Source organism: Phaseolus vulgaris, chromosome 8 (assembly GCF_000499845.2).
Source record: "Phaseolus vulgaris cultivar G19833 chromosome 8, P. vulgaris v2.0, whole genome shotgun sequence".
Lineage (NCBI taxonomy): Eukaryota > Viridiplantae > Streptophyta > Magnoliopsida > Fabales > Fabaceae > Phaseolus > Phaseolus vulgaris.
The window spans coordinates 28235843-28246785 of NC_023752.2; positions in this window are offsets into that span (position 1 = coordinate 28235843).

A 10943-nucleotide genomic window follows, 5' to 3' on the forward strand; every position below is an offset into this window, starting at 1 on the left:
TGAACAGATTTATTTTTCAAAACGAAAACAGAGAAGGTTTAACTATTTGAAACTCAGTCGTTTTGAAAAGAAGGAGACTTAGTCAAAATACCTGATGCACAAAATCAAATTTTTACAAGACTTTAGCCAAGGCATCAGTGAAGAAAATGAATCTGTTTATTTAGAAAAGAACAGATTTATTTTTATGCAGTAAAATGTGTTTTTGTGTAAAACATGTGCAAAACAGTTTTAGAAAACTTATGCTTGTTCTTAACACATGGCCAGTGGTTATGAGGTGAGTTACTCAGCAAAAAGCTACTCTTAGACAACCTCTAAGCACTAACTAAGACATTCTTAAAGCAAAGCACAAATACATGGAAAGCACATAAATGTCTTCATCAAACACAACATACAAGTCTTCATCAAACACAATCTTGAAGGGGCAGCAACCATCTTCAACAATCTCCCCCTGTTTGATGGAGACAAATCCCCATAGCTAACCTCATAGCTTTGTTGCTTTAAGCACTTGCACTGCACCAGATTTTAAACCAGAAAAACAGCAGTATTGCATAGCATATGAATAGGTTTAAAAGTGCAGAATTAACTCCCTGTTACAGCTAGCTTCACCTAGCATGGTGAGCTATTTTTCTCCCCCTTTGGATTCATCAAACAGCATATAAGCATAGGGATTGAAGGGGTATAAAGCAGAAATTATAACCATAATAGTTCAGAACCAGGAAACCAAATTGTTCAACATTACATAAACTTGAAAACTGATAAGGAAAGCATTAAAAACAGAAAACTACTGATCCTTGTAGTAGAGCTCTGCAAGCTGTGCCTGAACTCCTTCAATCTGATGATCAAGGTGTTGGAACCTTGCATGAGTAGCCTCAAAGTGTGCCCTTTGTTCTGCAGACATGACATCAAGACGGTACAGCACTTGCCTCTCAAACATAGACATTGGTTCCCCACGGTATTCTGGACTTTGATAGGCAACTATGGCATTTGCAGCAACTTCCTCATGTTCAGATTGGGCAGCAGGAGAGTCATCTTCCATGGCAACAGCTTCATCCTCATCCTCATGTTCTGCTTGAGTGTCCTTCTCCTTGAGAACCACCCACTTGTTTTCAATTTTGTGAAAACCCATTTTGGTGAGAGTTGAAGTATCAATCTCACTTACAGCTTTGATAGGGTCATTTCTCTCATTTGTAACATCAATACCAAAGTAATCAATTAATTTGGAAACAAGACTAGCATAGGGAAACCTGTAATCAGCCAACCTTTTTGACTTGAGCATGTGTTCGTTGACAATGAACACCCAGTTTACCTTAATCTGGTTCATGATGCAATATAGGAGAATTAGATCCTCTTCATGTAGGACAGCATGGTTTGTTCCTCTTGGAATCAGTTACCAAGCTATGATGTATGCAACTAGACGTGGAGTGAGGTTCAAATGCCCTGCATGGAATCTGTTTATGCTTTCTGTAGGATTCCTCATGCAACTTTTGTAATATTGCAGCTTGTTGAATTCTGAAATTCCACTGGTGTTCCCTTTCCCTACTTTCAGTCCAGCATATTTTATTCCAGCCACAGAATTCCACACCTCACTTGTGATCTTCATCTTTGTCCCTTTCACATAAGAGACAACATTCTTCCCATCCAATGTGAGGTTAGTATAAAACACCTTAACCAAGTCAGGATAGACATTACCCGTTAATTCCAGCATCTTTTTCAGTTTCTGGTGCTTCAACACAGCCCTTGTTTCTACCAATTTTTCAAATTTCAGCCAGTTGAAATCCAGCACCTTGGGTATGTTGATCTGCTTCCTGCTTGTTTCATGAATGTAGGCATTTATGCCTTCTTCATTTCCAGCGAACCATCCTTCTAACACACCTTGAGAAGTGGTTTGCTTTCCCTTGCCTTTCTGTTTTTGTCTTGAAGACGAAGCCATGGTAACCTGAATTCTTTTCTTGATTTCAAATGGTGAGAATAGAAAGAGAATGGCCAATGTGGGTAGCAAGTATTCACACAGATTTATAGCAGAATAAATGGATTGATATGGCAGTTATGAGAAGATATGCATGAAGATTTTATGCTTCTGAATTTTGTGCAGAGTATCTTTGAAAATAAGCACCAAATCTTTAGGGTCACGATGCATACACTCAAATTCTTATTGAGCACCCAAACCATCAAATCGGTTACATAACCATGACCAAAACCATCAAAGGTACAGAGGTTAATGCCCACTAAGCCAGTAAAGCAGTCAAAGATCAGAATTTCTCTTTCCTAGTCATCAATGCGTATCAGTGCAGAAAATAAACACATTTAATTGCGAATAAACAGATTTAATTTTTCACTGCTAGGTACAATTGATATTTATAATACCCAATTCATTAAGCAGAAAATTAAACCTATCTTTAGCTAATGGTTTTGTGAACAAATCAGCAAGTTGTAAATCAGTACCAATGAACTTAATATCACATGTTCCATTAGATATGTGTTCCCTTAGAAAATGATGCCTTATTTCAATGTGTTTGGTTCTTGAATGCATGACAGGATTTTTGGTTAAGTTGATTGCACTTGTATTATCACACAGCAGAGGTATATGGTTAAGTAAGATACCAAAATCATTCAATTGTTGTCTTAGCCATATAGTTTGAGCACAGCAACTCCCTGCTGCAATGTATTCTGCTTCTGCAGTGGAAAGAGCTACACAAGCCTGCTTTTTGCATTGCCATGAGATCAAGCTTGATCCAAGCAAATGACAGGTTCCACTTGTGCTCTTCCTGTCAATTTTGCAACCTGCAAAATCTGAATCAGAATAACCAGTTAAGCTTAATGAAATATTACCTGGATACCACAAGCCAACTTCTTTAGTTCCTTGCAAATACTTCAAAATCCTTTTGACAGCATTGTAGTGTGATTCTTTAGGAGCAGATTGAAACCTTGCACACATGCACACTGCAAACATTATATCTGGCCTGCTGGCAGTAAGATACAACAGTGATCCTATGAGTCCTCTGTATTTGGTTTCATCAACAGAAATTCCAGCTTCATCATGATCCAAATGACAGCTTGTTGAGAAGGGTGTGCTGATTGGTTTACACTTGTCCATTTCAAATTTCTTCAGCAGATCCTTGCAATACTTAGCTTGACTTAGGAAAATGCCATCCTTGAGTTGTTTGACCTGCAAACCTAGAAAATAGTTCAACTCACCCATCATTGACATTTCAAACTCACTCTTCATGACCTTCACGAAAGCTTCACACAATTCTCCATTGTTTGATCCAAAAATGATGTCATCCACATATACTTGGACTAGAATTGAGTCATCTCCTTTCTTCTTAATGAACAAGGTCTTATCTGATGTGCCTCTGTCATAGCCTTGTGAGGTGAGAAAATCACTTAGCCTCTCATACCATTGCCTAGGAGCTTGCTTGAGTCCATAGAGAGCCTTTTGGAGTTTGAACACATATTCTGGATGTTGATGGTCTTCAAAACCTGGTGGTTGTGAGACAAATACCTCTTCATTTATATAACCATTTAGAAAGGCACTCTTCACGTCCATTTGAAATAGCTTGAACCCTTTGATGCAGGAAAAGGCAAGCAGCAGTCTAACAGCTTCTAACCGAGCCACTGGTGCATATGTCTCATCATAGTCTATTCCTTCTTCTTGATTGTACCCTTTAGCTACAAGCCTAGCCTTGTTTCTGGTGATCACTCCATGCTCATCCATTTTGTTTCTAAATACCCATTTTGTTCCAATAACATTCATCTCAGGTATTCTAGGAACAAGAGTCCAGACCTCATTAAGAGCAAACTGATTCAGTTCCTCTTGCATAGCTAAAATCCAGTTGCTGTCCTTGAGGGCTTCATTCAAATTCTTGGGTTCAACTTGAGATACAAAGGCCATTGCTTCACAGAAATTGTTCAAGGATTTTCTAGTTGACACTCCTTTCTCAATGTTCCCAATGACATTATCAAGGGTTAAGTCTCTTGGGGTTTTCCACTCTTTTGGCAAACCTGCAGCTGCAGTAGATTCTTGTACAGTATGTGTATCAGCAGTATCAAAATGAATCGATTCATTTTGATTTAAAACAGATTTAAATTCATTACTGTCAGGTTCATCAACAGCTTTAGATATACTATGATCAGTTTCATCAAACACAACATGCATTGATTCTTCTACTATAAGCAACCTTTTATTGAAGACTCTATATGCATGACCATTCAAAGCATAACCAATGTGCACACCTTCATCAGATTTAGCATCAAACTTACCAAGATTTTCTTTGCCATTATTCAATACAAAACATTTACATCCAAATACTCTAAGGTGGCTTACACTAGGTTTTCTGCCCTTATACAATTCATATGGGGTTTTCTTAAGAATTGGTCTTATTAAGGTCCTATTTAAGACATAACCTGCAGTATAAACAGCATCAGCCCAAAAATACTTAGGAAGCTTAGATTCATTTAACATAGTTCTAGCAAGTTCCTCTAGTGATCTATTTTTCCTTTCAACTACACCATTTTGTTGGGGTGTCCTAGGTGCTGAAAAAGTATGAGCTATCCCATGCTTCTCACAGAACCTCTCAAACTTAGCATTTTGAAACTCTCCCCCATGATCACTTCGAATTGATTTAATGCAGCAACCATTTTCATTTTGCAGAATTTTTGCTAATCTCTTAAAAGCAGAATAAGCATCATGTTTATGTGCAAGAAATAGAGTCCATGTAAATCTAGAGTAATCATCCACAACAACCAAAGCATACAAATTTCCAGCCAAGCTAGCAACTCTAGATGGACCAAATAAGTCCATATGCAACACATCCAATGGATTTTTTGTAGAGACAATATCCTTTAACTTGAAAGAGGATTTGATTTGTTTACCTTTCACACAAGCATCACAAAGCCTGTTATCCTGAAATTTAATGTTAGGTAAACCAGAAACTAAATCTTTAGATTTCAATTTATTCAAGTGATTTGTGTGTATGTGAGCTAACCTCCTGTGCCACAACCAAGACTCATCACTTCTGGACAGCAAACACTCATTTGAAGAGTTAGTTTCCATGATATTCAACAAGTAAATGTTATTCACTCTCTTACCAGTAAACAATGCCTTACTAGATGAATTACTTGAGATTGTGCAGCCACTTGACTCAAAATTCACTTTGTATCCTTTGTCACAAAGCTGACTTATGCTGAGAAGACTATGCTTGAGTCCTTCTACATACAGCACATTCTCAATGGTTGTTGAATTCCCTGTTCCAACAGTTCCTCTGCCCAAAATTCTCCCTCGGTTATTATCACCATAGGTCACATGACCTTCTGCTTTGAGCTTTAAGCTGGTGAACTTTGTAAGATCTCCAGTCATATGCTTGGAACAGCCACTGTCCAAGTACCATTGGTTTTTCTTGCTCCCAATCTGCAAAACAGAATAAAAGATTCACAAATGGTACCCTTTTTTAGTATAGGGTCCAGCACAGATTAACACCTTCTCTTTGGTAGCCACTTAGCTAAGTTTTTAGGCACAAGATGTCTTCTAGCAATGCAAGACCTAGATGTATGACCAGATTTCATGCAGTAAAAACAGGTTACATGAGATGCCTTTTTGCCACTGTTAAAAGCTGGAAAAACTGATTTTGCTGGAACAAAAAAACTTGAAAGCTTTTTGACATTGGTTGTATTTCCAGGGGTATAACCAAGTCCATTCTTATTGAAAACAGCATTCTGTGATCCAAGGAGAGACTCAAGGTTTTCTCTTCCCTTGGTGAAATTGGAAAGGGTTTTCAGCAAATATTCCACTTGTTTTTCCAATCTTTTGCAGTTTTCACAGTTTTTAATAGAGGCATGCAAGCAAGTCAGTTCAAGGCTTACCAAATCTGTTTTGGCCTTATGCAATTCTTCTTCAAGTGTTTTTACTTTAGGTGCAAGCACATTATTCACCTTTTGCAGCTTATTGCATATTACAGCTAGCCTATTGGCTTCCTCATGTGTTTCCTTGAAGGCAGCAAGCAAATCATCATAGTTATCAGAATCAGCAGAAAAATTACTTACTGATTCAGAGCTTGACTCCTCATCCTTCATCATAAAACACAGATTGTTCTCCTCATCTTCTGTTGAAGAACTGCTGGTTGAGGAAACTTCATTTTCCTCCCATGAGATGTAGGCTCTTCTTCCTTTGTTCCTTTCAAATTTCTTGCTGGTAGATTTGTCCCTTGTTTGATTGTCTGGACAATCTGTTTTGATATGTCCTGTTTTGCCACATCCAAAGCAAGTATATTTAGAGGAATTTAAATCATTGGGTTTAGGATACCTTCTTTTCTGCTGGTTCCTATTTTTGCTTTTCTTCCTCAGAAATTTGCTGAATCTTTTTGTAAGAAGGTTGATTGTATCATCATCTTCAGCATCTTCCTTTTCTTCCTTGATCTCATCCAATTCAGTTGCTTTCAGTGCCAAACCTTTGGGTTTCCTCTCTGTTGTTTCCTGTTCTTTAAGTCTTTTAAGCTCTAACTCATGCTCCATCAGCTTTCCAAACAGTGCAGTAGTTCCCAATTTTGACAGATCACGGCTTTCAGAGATAGCTGTCACCTTTGGTTGCCAGCTTCTGTTGAGGCACTTCAGTATCTTTATGTTGAGCTCCTCTTTATCAAATTCTTTTCCCAAGCCTGTGAGGTGATTCACAATGTGGGTGAATCTCTTTTGCACATCAGCAATGTTCTCTCCGGGTTGCATTCTGAACAGCTCATACTCTTGGATGAGTGCATGTTTCCTTGATCTTTTTACATCCTCAGTACCTTCATGAGTCACTTCTAAGACTTCCCACATCTCCTTTGCTGACTTACATTGAGATATTCTGAAGAACTCGTCCATTGTCAATGCAGAAGTTATTATATTCTTGGCCACCAGATCATGTTGAGCTTTTCTCCTTTCAGTATCACTCCACTCTGACCTTGGCTTTTCAACTTGTTCATCTTTGACAATCTGCATTGGCACATAAGGTCCATTGACCACAGCTTCCCAAATTAATGCATCAATGGATTCCATAAAAATTCTCATTCTGACTTTCCAAAATGCATAATTCAATCCATTAAACATAGGTGGTCTATTTACAGCAGAACCCTCAGCAAAAAGCACATTAAACTCAGACATTTTTACAAACAACTTGATTAAACTACAAGTCCCAGCTCTTGATACCAATTGTTGGGTTTAATAGTGCCAAAGTTCAAGAGGGGGGGTGAATTGACCTTTTAAAACTTTCTCGCAGAAACAGTGTTTAACACAGTTTTACAGAAAATAAATCGATTTATGTGAAAATGAACAGATTTATTTCAGCACCGTTTTTGTTTGAAAAGCTTTTAATTCAACAAGGTTAATCTCAAGATTATGCAGATAAAATTTCCAGATGCACACACACAGAGATCAGATTGAAAAGCAGTGTAACACAAAAAACAGCAAACCTTAATTTCAATTCGTGTGATTTAGGTTCAGTTAAGAGCTTGACAATTAGTGAGACAATCTATTGCACACACCCTGTTTTATTAGCCTTTAACAGATTATCAGTGTTCTTATTGAAACCAAACAGTTTTTCAGAAATCAAGAACAAGCAAGCTTCAACTTTAAGCAATTTGTTTAAGGTTCAATTAATAGCATTGACAGTTTCTTAAGCAGCCTATCACAGTCAGTCTGTTCAAATGGTTTTTAGCAGATTGTATACGTTCTTATCAGATTAAAACAGCTTTTTCAGAAACCAAGAACAGTATGCACAGTGCCCAGAAAGAACCGATTTATTTTCAATTGAACAGATTTATTTCTTTGCTGTTTTATCAATTATGCAGAAACGAAATTGCAGAGAGAGAGAGAATGAACACAAGCAATTATACTGGTTCACTCAACCTGAGCTACATCCAGTCTTCACCAACAACAGGTGGAATTCACTAACACACAGTACAATCAACTACACTTCCCACTGTTCTTGAAACCTACAAGAACTTAGGTACTCTTGCTGAAAAAACCTATTTCAGCACTCATACACACACATCCACTCTCCAAGAACACCTATCAAGAAGAGGATTCAACCAAACTTTTACAAGTAATAAGAAGTGAAACGACTACACCTGATTGAGGTAGCAAAGATCAGCCTTAAACTAGTAGGCAAGATTGCTAGAACAGTAGCTGCACCTCACACCAAGCTTTTGGAACCAAACCAAGAACAAGCACTTTGTGATTTTCGAAATCTTTGAAGAACAAATGCTAATCCTTGAAAACACTTAACTCTCTGCTGTCAAAACTTGTTTTTGCAAATGTATAAACTGTTTGAATCGTTGTTAATCTCAGAAAACAAGTTTGCATTTTATAGAAAGCCAGCTTATAACAGATTTTTGAAAAACAGTTAAAGCTGTTATAAAATGAACAGATTGAAAATAAAATGAACAGATTTATTCTCAAAAAGCAGTTAGAGAAACTGTTAAGTGAGGAGACTTAGTCAACCATTCTGGTGCAGAGATAAAACTGAAAACGTTTAAGCTTGTCATGGCACCAGAGAGAAAAAGAATCTATTCATTTACAGATGAACAGATTTATTTTTCAAAACGAAAACAGAGAAGGTTTAACTATTTGAAACTCAGTCGTTTTGAAAAGAAGGAGACTTAGTCAAAATACCTGATGCACAAAATCAAATTTTTACAAGACTTTAGCCAAGGCATCAGTGAAGAAAATGAATCTGTTTATTTAGAAAAGAACAGATTTATTTTTATGCAGTAAAATGTGTTTTTGTGTAAAACATGTGCAAAACAGTTTTAGAAAACTTATGCTTGTTCTTAACACATGGCCAGTGGTTATGAGGTGAGTTACTCAGCAAAAAGCTACTCTTAGACAACCTCTAAGCACTAACTAAGACATTCTTAAAGCAAAGCACAAATACATGGAAAGCACATAAATGTCTTCATCAAACACAACATACAAGTCTTCATCAAACACAATCTTGAAGGGGCAGCAACCATCTTCAACAGTCGGTACACAAGTCCCCCAGTCTCGAGCTGTTAACTTGTTCAGCGAATCGACTAAGTCATCGCCCTGGGGCGACCTACGTGGCATTGTGTGAAAGGACGTGAACAATGCATTGAAGTAAAGTCTCTTCGTACTCGTTTTAATCTGCGCACACGTGGCTGGATCAACAACCAGGACTTATTGCCGCTTGCGCTCCCTTATTTACGTTAAACTCTTTCAAAACCCCACGCTTCTTCACTGTTTCATAACTTCTTTGAAACCTTCTTCGATCATTCTCTTTCTCCAAACGCTCTCGCTTATTCTTCATCCATCTCAACTTTCAAACCTTAACTGCTTAAAGGTATGATTTTTATTTCATGACTTGCTCTTGTTTAATGATTCCGCTGCTCATAACATGCTATAACTGCTCTGAGTCTGTTTAAGATTTCTGCACTTTAGGTTTTCCTGCATTTTACACTGTTGCGTTCTTCGACTGTTGCGTTTCTATTTCTCTGGTTCATTGAGCCACGTTGTAGCTTCTTTTGAACCCTCATTTTTCTTCCTTTCTCCTATCCCTTTTTAGCTTTCTTCAAGATGGCCAGAACCAAAACCACCTCCAACCCTCCTCCCAACGTTGACTACAAAGCCCTCTACCCATGGGCTTCTGTTGACCTCCTCGCCGAGACCTCCACGCTTACCTCCAGCGAGGACGTGAGGAAGCATAAAGAAGAAGAGACTGGCCCCAAGGGTCGCGTATTTGGGAGGGAAAGCGACGCATACGTATCGGTTCAACCTTGCGCGAAGGGCGAACCTGTATGTGCTAACGATTGGCCAGTGCTGGGGAACCCTTCTTCTTCTTATACGACACCATCTTCAAGCAGATCAAACTCCGCTTGCCACTCACGGGGTTCGAGCGGACGCTCTTAACTGAAATCAACGTGGCCCCTGCCCAGCTGCACCCCAACAACTGGGCCTTCGTGAGGGCGTTCGCGATTCTGTGCAACCATCTAAGACACACCCCCTCAGTGGACGTCTTCCTCCACTTCTTCAAGGCAAAGAGTCTAGGGAAAAAGCTTTGGGTAATCTTCAACGGGGTGGCAGGGAGAGTTCTCCTAACCCTCTTCCAACAATCTTACAAGGGCTTCAAAGGAAAGTTCTTTAAGGTGTGCTGCAGCGCTCATGACCCCACCCTGCTAGATGGGTTCCCACTTTATTGGGTGGAGAAGCTGAAGTTCAAGAAACCCAGGGGTCTCGAGGAGCTGACTCCCCCTAATCGCGAACTGCGTCAGCTTCTCGCGAGTTTGGGAGCGGTTTTTAACACTGCTCAACTGATCAAGCATGAGTACAACGCCTTAGCCCTCAAGAGCTACATTGGTATTGATCTCTACCTCTTGCTTGAATTTACTTGTGCTTCTTGTTGCTGGTTGTATAATGTGTAGGATTATCTCCTCATGTTTTCTTATCTTGGTGCAGGTATGGTGCTCAATGAAGAGAAGAGGAACAGACCGGCTGAGGTGATTGCTCGCCGCCAGGCGACACTTACTGGAGCAGGTGTCTCAGCCCCCGCCGGTCCTCCTCCCGTTGCCGCTCCTGCTCAAGCCTCGCCCGATCCAGCCCCTGGTGATAAGCTAAAAGGGGTGGTGGCGATTGACTCAGTGGACGAGGACACCGATGAGTGTCGCGACGACCTCACTCTCTGCCACTGATGGCGACCCCCTTCGTTCAGGGACAATCCCCCAACATCTCCTTCCTCGCGGGCTCCTTGCGCTTGAAGGTGGTGGGGAGAGCATTCTTGGGGGTGACCAAGTGCGTCCTGCCCTTAAGCTCCCCTTCATACTCTAGCAAGCCCTCAAATGCTTCCAAGAGAATGAGGCGGTGGAGGCGGTGGAGGCTTTGAGACCTGTTGAGGGATCGCATGGGCCAGAGCCTTGAGGAGTTCCTCGTCAACTTCATCGCCTTCGTGAGCCAGGCGA